The following is an 8,505-nucleotide window of genomic DNA, read 5'->3' on the forward strand; positions in this document are numbered from 1 at the left end:
GCTCTCCACTTGATTGTGCTTCACAGATAATTGCATTTTTTACAAAAGGAAGGTTTGTGGCAACTGTGTCGGGAAAGTATCGGCACTATTTTTCCAACAGCATTTGCTCGCTTTGTGTCCCTGTGTCATATTCTGGTAATTGTCTCAGTATTTCAACCTTTTTATTATTATTATGTTTGTAATAGTGATCTGTGATCAGTGGTTACAAGTCACTGAAAGCTCAGATGATGGTTAGCAGTTTTTAGCAATAAAGCATTTTTTAATTAAGATATGTACATTCTTTTAGACAATGCTATTACACAATTATGTATAATGACATACAGTATAATGTAAACATAACTTACATGCACTAAGAAACCAAAAAGTTCATTTGGCTTTATTGCATTCTCTTTGTTGCAGTGGTCTGGAAGCAAACCCGCAGTATCTCTGAAGTATCCCTGCATTCCTATTGTCCTTTTAGTCTGTGGGATCGGATAAGAAAATGAAAAGATGAAGTGAGGTAGATTCCAAAGAGAAAATGTTTGAGAATTGTCCAGAGCAGATGAAAGATAAGAATCTGGAGATACAGGAATCCAATGCATATCAATAATGAATTTAGGAAACAATTCAATCACAAAAATACTTGGAAAAAATGCTAGCCTACAATTGTGAGTCCAGCAAAAATTATCTTTCAACAAGGGTGAAAAAGACCTATGTTTTCAAATATGCATTACCGAGTTTATTATTGGACTCAGATCAAAAAAAAAAAAAATTTCAAATAAAGGAGAATTATTCTAGAAGGAATTCTTGCAGTGTGAGGAAGGCTTCTCTGTGCAAGATGGTGATTAAAATGTTGATTAATCTCAATTTTTTCTGAATAAATATAAAAATGTTTAATTTGGGAAAAGAAACAGGACAATAATCCCCAAAGATAATAGCATGTGAGTCAGGAGAAGTTTTACGTAGCGTTCACTCTATGCTCACTATACTTTTCAAATAGTAAATAATACTCTTTACTTGCACGCCCAACACTTACTGTACACTTACTAAGTGGCAAAATACTAGTTTTTAGGGATGGATCAGTGCATTAATTCCAGATATCGTAGAGCTTACATTCTAGTTAGTGGGGATACACACTAAACAAAATAGGACAGCGCATTAGTAGGTGGTAATTGCTATAGGAAAAAAAGTCATGGTGAGAAGGATGGGAAACACCAAGGAATGGGAATGTATTTCATCAGTAACTGGTCAGAGAAGACCTCAATGAGAGGGAGACATTTAAATGCAGACTTAATGAGAATGTGAGCCATGTGGCTGTCTGGGAAAGAGTCTTGAGGGAGAGGAAACTACCGGTGCAAAGGCTCTCAGGTAAGAGCATGTGTATCATGTCCAAGGAACTTCAGGAAATGTGATAAGGCTGGGTAAGGAAACTAGGGTGGTTGTCGGATAAATCTGGTAGCAGGAGAAGAGGCCAGAAGGTTTGGTATCTTAGTGGCATTGTAAGCACTTGGACTAAAGTGCGAAATCATTAGGTTTTGAGCAGAAAGGCACACAATTTTGCCTTTTATTGGTAACTCTGGCTAGTTGAGAATAAAAGGGGCAAGTACGAAATTTGAGTATATGCAACAATGTATGTGTGATGTATTGGTTGTTTCTGTGAAGATGGTTCATGGAAATAGCTAGAAATGATTTGGATTCTGCATGATAAAATATGAGTAACACTAAGGGAATAGAGTCTATAACTTTGAAATTGGTAGAAGGGAAATATGGAAAAGGGAAATAAGGAAAAAGGTTGTGTGGGGGGGGTGGGATAGAGAAGGAAAAGCAGGTCAAATAAAAAGCAGAAATATGGTGAAACAGCCCAAATTCATGGAATCACAGTGCACATAAATTGACTAAATTTGCAAACTTAAAAAAAAAAAAAAACCAACCAAATTGTTGGGTTGAATTCTATCCCATATCCCCCAAACCTGTCAACTTGATGTTTACGGGAGACACCCTAAAAACACGAAAGGGTTGAAAGTGAAATAATGGAAAAGATAGACAAGGAAACTAGGTACCAAAAGAAACCTGATATTTACATAAGACAAAGTAGCCCTTAAGCTAAGAAGCATTATTGGGGATGGACAGCTTATCAGTCAGGGCCCCAAACGGAGGCAGATGACACATTAAAATCAGGACCATTTAAGGAGAATTCTTTTATAAAAGGATTAACTGCTGATATATTAATGAGTTAGAAAACAAAAAATACAAACAGGAAGCCCACTGCCAAAAGATAAATTAGATTAATCATAAGAAAGAAGAAACCAAAGTAGCATTAGGAATTAAAAAGGGGTCATCACCATAGATCTGGTAGAGTTTAAAAAAGTACCAGAATATATTGGTTCAGATCATGATCTCAGGCTCATGGGTTTGAGCCCCGTGTTGGACTCCACTCTGACAGCATGGAGCTTGCTTGGGATTTTTTCTCTTCCCTACCCTCTCCCTCCCCCCCCCCCCCAACTTGCTCTCTCTGTCTCTCTCAAAATAAATAAAACTTAAAAAAAAAAAAAAAAGAATGTATGACAGTTTATGCTGGTAAATTTGAAAGCATTGACAAAATTATAAAAAGTATAACTTAGTAAAATTGTGATTCAGGAAGAAACCAAAAGTCTGAATAGTCCTGTAACTGTTAAATCAGTAATTTAAAACCTTACGAAGAAAACACCTAATCTAAATAATTTTATAGATATGTTCTACCAAACTTTCAAAGAATAGATAATTTCAACTTAGGCAAATTCTTCTGTTAAGTAAAAAGGAGAAAAGACTCATTCTATGAAGCTAGTATAACTTTCAGGGCAAATTCAGAGAAGCGTGGGCCAAGAAAAGCCAACTACAGTCTAATCTTACCCATGAATGTAGTTGCAAAATTGTAAGCAAAATATTTAGCAAATTGTACCCCTGTGAAATTTACAAAATATAGCAAGTTGAGCATATTCCAGGAATGTAGGGCTCATTTAACAAATCTATTAATACAATTCATGTCACTAAAGTTAAAATATATCTATATGATCATCTCAATAGATGCGGAAAATGATTTTGATAAAATGCAACACCCAATTGAAGAAAAAAAGACAATGATATTTTTAACAAATTAAGAGGAGAAAGGAACTTCCTCAATCTGATGTACTACTAGAAACCTACAACAAACAGCATTTTAATGGTGAAGTGTTAGAAGCATTGCCTTTGAATCCAACTAGATTAGGATACCCATAATTCCTACTTTTATTAAATCATATGTGGGAGGTTCTAGCAGTGAAGAAAAAAAAAAAAAAGATTTGCAAAGAATGAAAGAAAAAGCCATTATCCAGAGATAGTATAATTTTATATAGGAAACAAATTAACCTGGTGGATTATTAGAAATAATAAGTACAACATGGGTAGATGTATAATCACAGATCAAAATTAATTGCATCTCTTCACCAGGAATAAACAAAAATTAAATATCTTAAAAGATACTATATAGCAAAGGCATAAAAGTTCCTAGCAATGAGGTTGTAAGAATTTATGCAGCACTTCTGTGGAGAATTTCATTTGTCTATCAGAGTTTATTTAGAAAATAGAAGCCACATTAATTATTTTATTTTTATTAAAAAAAATTTTTTTTAATGCTTATTTATTTGGGGCGGGGGGAAGGGCAGAGGGAGATGGAGACAGAATCCGAAGCAGGTGCTAGGCTCCATGCTGTCAGCACTGAGCCCATTGCGGGGCTCCCAACCCACGAACTGTGAAATCATGACCTGAGCCAAAGTCAGACACTTAACTGACTGAGCCACCCAGGTGCCTCAAGAAGCTGCACTAATTATTTTAATAGCGATAAGTAAGATAGAACGAATCAGTGGAACAGTTTTGGGGGAAAAAAGGAAAACTGACATAACACAGTTAATAACTGCAGGAACTCTAGCACCCCCAGGTCTGAAGTAAACCTGGAAAGAGGTTAGCGTTGCCAGAACCTAGACGCATGGAGGAGGAGCCCTCGGGAGTCAGGAAGCTGACCACTAAGGAGAAGGCACCACCCCCCAGGAGCTGGGAGGAGGTCCCTGGTGATACTAAGACTCAGACTCTTAGGATGGGGCACAGCCTGGCCGAGGGAGAGAAGCTGGAAACTGGAACTTATGTTGCCTGTTGTGTGGTAGTGATTCAGTTTACCCTTGGTGGTTAACCAGAGTTACTTGGCCAGTTCAGTGACCAACGCCCCCCGCCCCCCCAACCAAACCTTTGGTTACCTGTTCTTTCAATGACATGAGAAATCCAACGTGGCCAGGTGGCAGCCTCAACTACCAGTTCAGTGGAGGCTTTGTGGTGCTCCCTGGAGGAAGCATTCCTCCTTGGGGAGCCTAAAATCTGCAAATGGCTTATTAACATAGTAGTGAAGGAAGCCATGCCTGTCTCCCTTCCTTGACTCCGGAGACCACCTTCTTTGCAGCTGGACAGCTCTACGAAGGGAGATTGGAGGGCTGCATCTCTGTGCCTGCTGCATTTGCTATACAAAAACCTCTTTTAAGAAAAAAAAAGGCAAGCTAGAGAAGAAAAATGGGCAAAATATATGAATAGGCAGTTCATAGGAAAAGAAATAGAATAGCTAACAAAAATTAAAACACATCAATTCCTAATTAAACACAAACTAATACTACTGTGAGGTACCATTTTGCACCCAACCAACACACGGGCAAAAATGAAAAAGATGGTAATCCCCAGTGTTCGTGAAGGTCTAAGGCAGCATGCATAGTATTAGCTGGAAGGTAAATTATTGTAACTTTCTTTGGAGGGAAATTTGAATATATCAGAATACACTATGCTTTTTGATACATTATGACCCCTGGGCATATTATTTTTAGACATACTTGGACATATGTGTAGGAGGATATGCACTGCAGTTTTGGTTATAGTAGCAAAAAAAAAAAAATTAGCTAAAAAAATGACAGGTGGCTAGGTGGGTTAAGTGTCTGACTTCCGCTCAGGTCATAGTCTCACCGTTTGTGAGTTTGAGCCCCGGGTCGGGTTCTGCGCTGCCATTGGGAAGCCTGCTTGGGATCCTCTTTCTTCCTCTCTCTCTCTGCCTCTCCCTGCCCCTCTCTCTCAAAGAAAAAAAAAAAAAAAAAACTTAAAATTTTTTAAAAAAGGGAATACCTGCCATTATCTGAAAAGATTATTAAATTCCTTCCTCTCTTTGCCAAATACGTATTTGTTGTGAGGCAAGATGTTCCTCATGTACTTTAACCAAAATAATGTCTCATGACAGGTGAAATCAGAAGCACATGAGAATCCAGCTGCCTTTAGTAACCAGACATTAAAGAGATTTGCAAGGACATACAACAATGCTAATTTTCTCACTAAAGTACTTTTTCTTTGGAAAACATAGTTATTTTTCGTTCAGTGTGTTGTTTATGTAAACATGCAATGGATTTATTATTTTATTTTTAGCTGAATTTAAAAAATGCTCAGACTTTTTCGGTTTTAATTTCTACTGAATATCAATAGATACAAATATAATCCATTCAAGCAAAAGCTCTTTGCAGGCCTCAATAAGTTTTAATATTATAAAGGAGCCCTGAGACCAAAATGATTACAACTGCTGACCTAGACTATTCCAACTGTGGCAGCAATTAGGGATATACACGTATTTTAAAATCGCCATCAGCCATGGCCTATACAATCGCTTAAACTTTTATATTATTTTTATTTAAAAAATTGTTTTTAATGTTTCTTTTTGAGAGAGAGAGAGAAACAGAGTGTGAGTGGGGGAGGAGCAGAGAGAGAGGGAGTCACAGAATCCGAAGCACAGAATCCGAATCTGAGCTGTCAGCACAGAGCCTGAAGTGGGGCAGGAACTCACGAACTGCGAGATCATGACCTGAGCCAAAGTCAGAGGCTTAACCTACTGGGCCACCCAGGCGCCCCTATATTATTTTTAGAAAGCTTTTTAAGTCACAGGTTTTTTTTTCTAATTAGGACACAATTCGCTTTCACTGTGGTAAATTGGAAAATGCAGGAAAAAATGAAGAAGACAATGTCAACCATAATCTCACTGCGCAGAGTTGAACACTGGGAGATTTTGGCGTGTTTCTTTGCAGGACTTTCCCCCCCCACACACGGATACACAGACATAGACATAGGTAGACACCTGGAACTATCTGGAACCATCCTCTCCATTAAGCTTGGTCCCTTGCTTTTTCCATTTCACATTACGCGGTTAGGATTTTTTCATCTTAAATGTTCTCATCTCAAATGTATACTTTTCATGCCTGATGAGGGAGCATAAGACAAGCTGACAGGTCACAAACACCGCCCCCACCCCCCACTCCACCCCCAGGTGGCATATGTGATATTCCTCAGGCACTCCTGGCTGCCCAAGAACAAAGGAAAGGGGAAAAACAAATGGATAACTGATAGAGCTCATAGTCCTGCAGGACCTAAGTCTCCATCACCCGTCCACAGTGATGTGGGAAACAAAGGCAGAAGGAAAGAGAACTAGATTTCCTTATAACCTGCAGCCCCTTGGCAAATACTTGAGGCTGGCCGAGTAAAATGTTTCTCTAGGAACTCCCTACTTTATTAATGCTAATGCTTTGCTAGAGGGAAAAACAACCCTTAGCCTGACAATAGCGAGGCCTCTTATTCTGGGAGTCTTCTTTAGCATATGAAAGTCTTACTGGAAACTTCCCCTGGACTTTACCTCCCCCATCTCCACAGTAGAAAACCAGTCTCTCTGCTGGGGCAGCTCTTCCTGCCCACGGGTCCTGTCCCCTGCTTCAATAAAATCACCTTTTTGCACCAAAGACATCTTCAGGAATTCTTTCTTGGTCCTTGTCTCTGGACCTCATGAACCCCACTGTCACCCCCCAAAGCCTTATTAATGCTCAACTTCCCTCATTGATACATGGCATCTTCAGTTATTTGTCAAAAAAAACCCAAGAAGATCAAAAACTTAAGTGGTCCCTTAAGACCAACTGAATAAAAGTGACACTTATTTAAAATAAAGCCCATGAAAAATTAGTTTGTTTTCTCGATTCAAAAATCTCCCAATGAAAGTATGGTGAACTTCTGTCTTTAGTAAATCTTAAGAGGCCCGTTCTTAGGCCCAAATCATCAGGAGTGTGATTTTTCTCTTGGTGCAGGAGAAAAAGGACAGAACTTTGTAAAATGCCAAGTCTGCTTTAAAATGTTTTGTTTCGTATGTTTCGCCCAAGAGAAAACAACAAATGCTTTCCACTCTCCAAGCAGGCACCTACTTACTTCTAAAGCGGGATTGTGCAGTAGAAGTTGTCTTCAGACCATTGTTGCCGTTTTTTGGACACTATTGTAAATCCAGAATGCCAAAAGGGGCACAGTTGCCCGATTAAACTTTTCTTTTAACTTGATCTCTCAGTGATTTTCTTGCTGGTGTTTGAAAAGTCACCGTCCATGCCCCTGGAGTGCTGGCAGTAGGACCCCGGCAGAGTGCTGATGTTTCGGTTTAAAGTCCAGTAGGATGCTGGGGCCTTGAACGGCTGGAGTACTTTGAATTTCCTCTGCAGGCTTTTTCCATCCAGTGGGTGGCAGTGTTTCACTTTTTATTCCTCCTTGCTCTTAGGGAATTCTCAACTTGAAAGAGGAAGGCACATATTTTCTTTTCACAAGAGTAAACAGGATCCTATTGTTGGCCCCCTCCCCGCCCCCCAGTCCTGTTAACTGTTGTTCACCTGGGGAAATGTTCTGAGAACATCAGGACTTACTGTCCTAGGTTGATTATGAGTATATTTCCGAGGGAAAGCGCCTTGTGCTGGAGTACCTGTGTGTAGGATGACGCAGAAACATTTCAAAAAGCCACTTGAATGTGTTTGGTTGATAATGATTGAGGTGGGTGGTCATGGCCCCTTCTTCCTTCCTTTGTTCTAGGAATCACCCCTCCCCAACACAGCCATGCAGGGGCATCTAATCCAGCCCACCATCACAGATGGGGCAGAGAAGGGTGGGTTTGGAACTCAGAGAAAATAGTTTATTCTGAGAGAAAGAGAGAGCTGGGGAGGGGCAGAGAGAGAATCCCAAGCAGGCTCTGCATTGTGAGCGCAGAGCCCAATGCAGGGCTCGAACTCACAAACCGTGAGATCATGACCTGAGCCGAAATCAAGAGTCGGATGCTTAACAGACTGAGTCACCCAGGCGCCCCCAGGGACAATAGTTCAATAGTCAGCCTGGTGTCTGTGGTGGAGGAATGTTACTGAGTCTGAAAAACTGACACTTGATCGGTTTTTATGCATGTAATAAAATGTTCCATGCGTGTTGGATGTCTATTGCTATGTAATAATTACCACAGACTTTGTGGCTTAAAACAACATCCAGTTCCGTGGATCTGAAGTCCGTGCGTGGCATAACTGAGTTCTCTTCGCAGAGTCATCTAAGGCTAACATCAAGGTGTCCTGACAGCTGCTTGTCATCCAGAGCTGAGCATCTTCTGGGCTCGTATATTTGTGGCAGAATCCAGACCCTTACGGTCCTGGTTTCCTT

General features: G+C 39.9%; 1 long non-coding RNA gene across 1 annotated transcript; it reads right to left on the reverse strand.

The window, feature by feature from the left end:
- Positions 1 to 231: 231 nt before the first annotated feature.
- LOC131494583 (uncharacterized) lies at positions 232 to 7,955 on the reverse strand. The gene is made up of 2 exons (XR_009253466.1): positions 7,255 to 7,955; positions 232 to 461 (listed from the first exon to the last, which is right to left on the reverse strand). It is a non-coding gene; the product is annotated as an uncharacterized LOC131494583 (long non-coding RNA).
- Between the last annotated feature and the right edge of the window lie 550 nt (positions 7,956 to 8,505).

This window comes from Neofelis nebulosa, chromosome 14, assembly GCF_028018385.1.
Source record: "Neofelis nebulosa isolate mNeoNeb1 chromosome 14, mNeoNeb1.pri, whole genome shotgun sequence".
Classification (NCBI taxonomy): domain Eukaryota; kingdom Metazoa; phylum Chordata; class Mammalia; order Carnivora; family Felidae; genus Neofelis; species Neofelis nebulosa.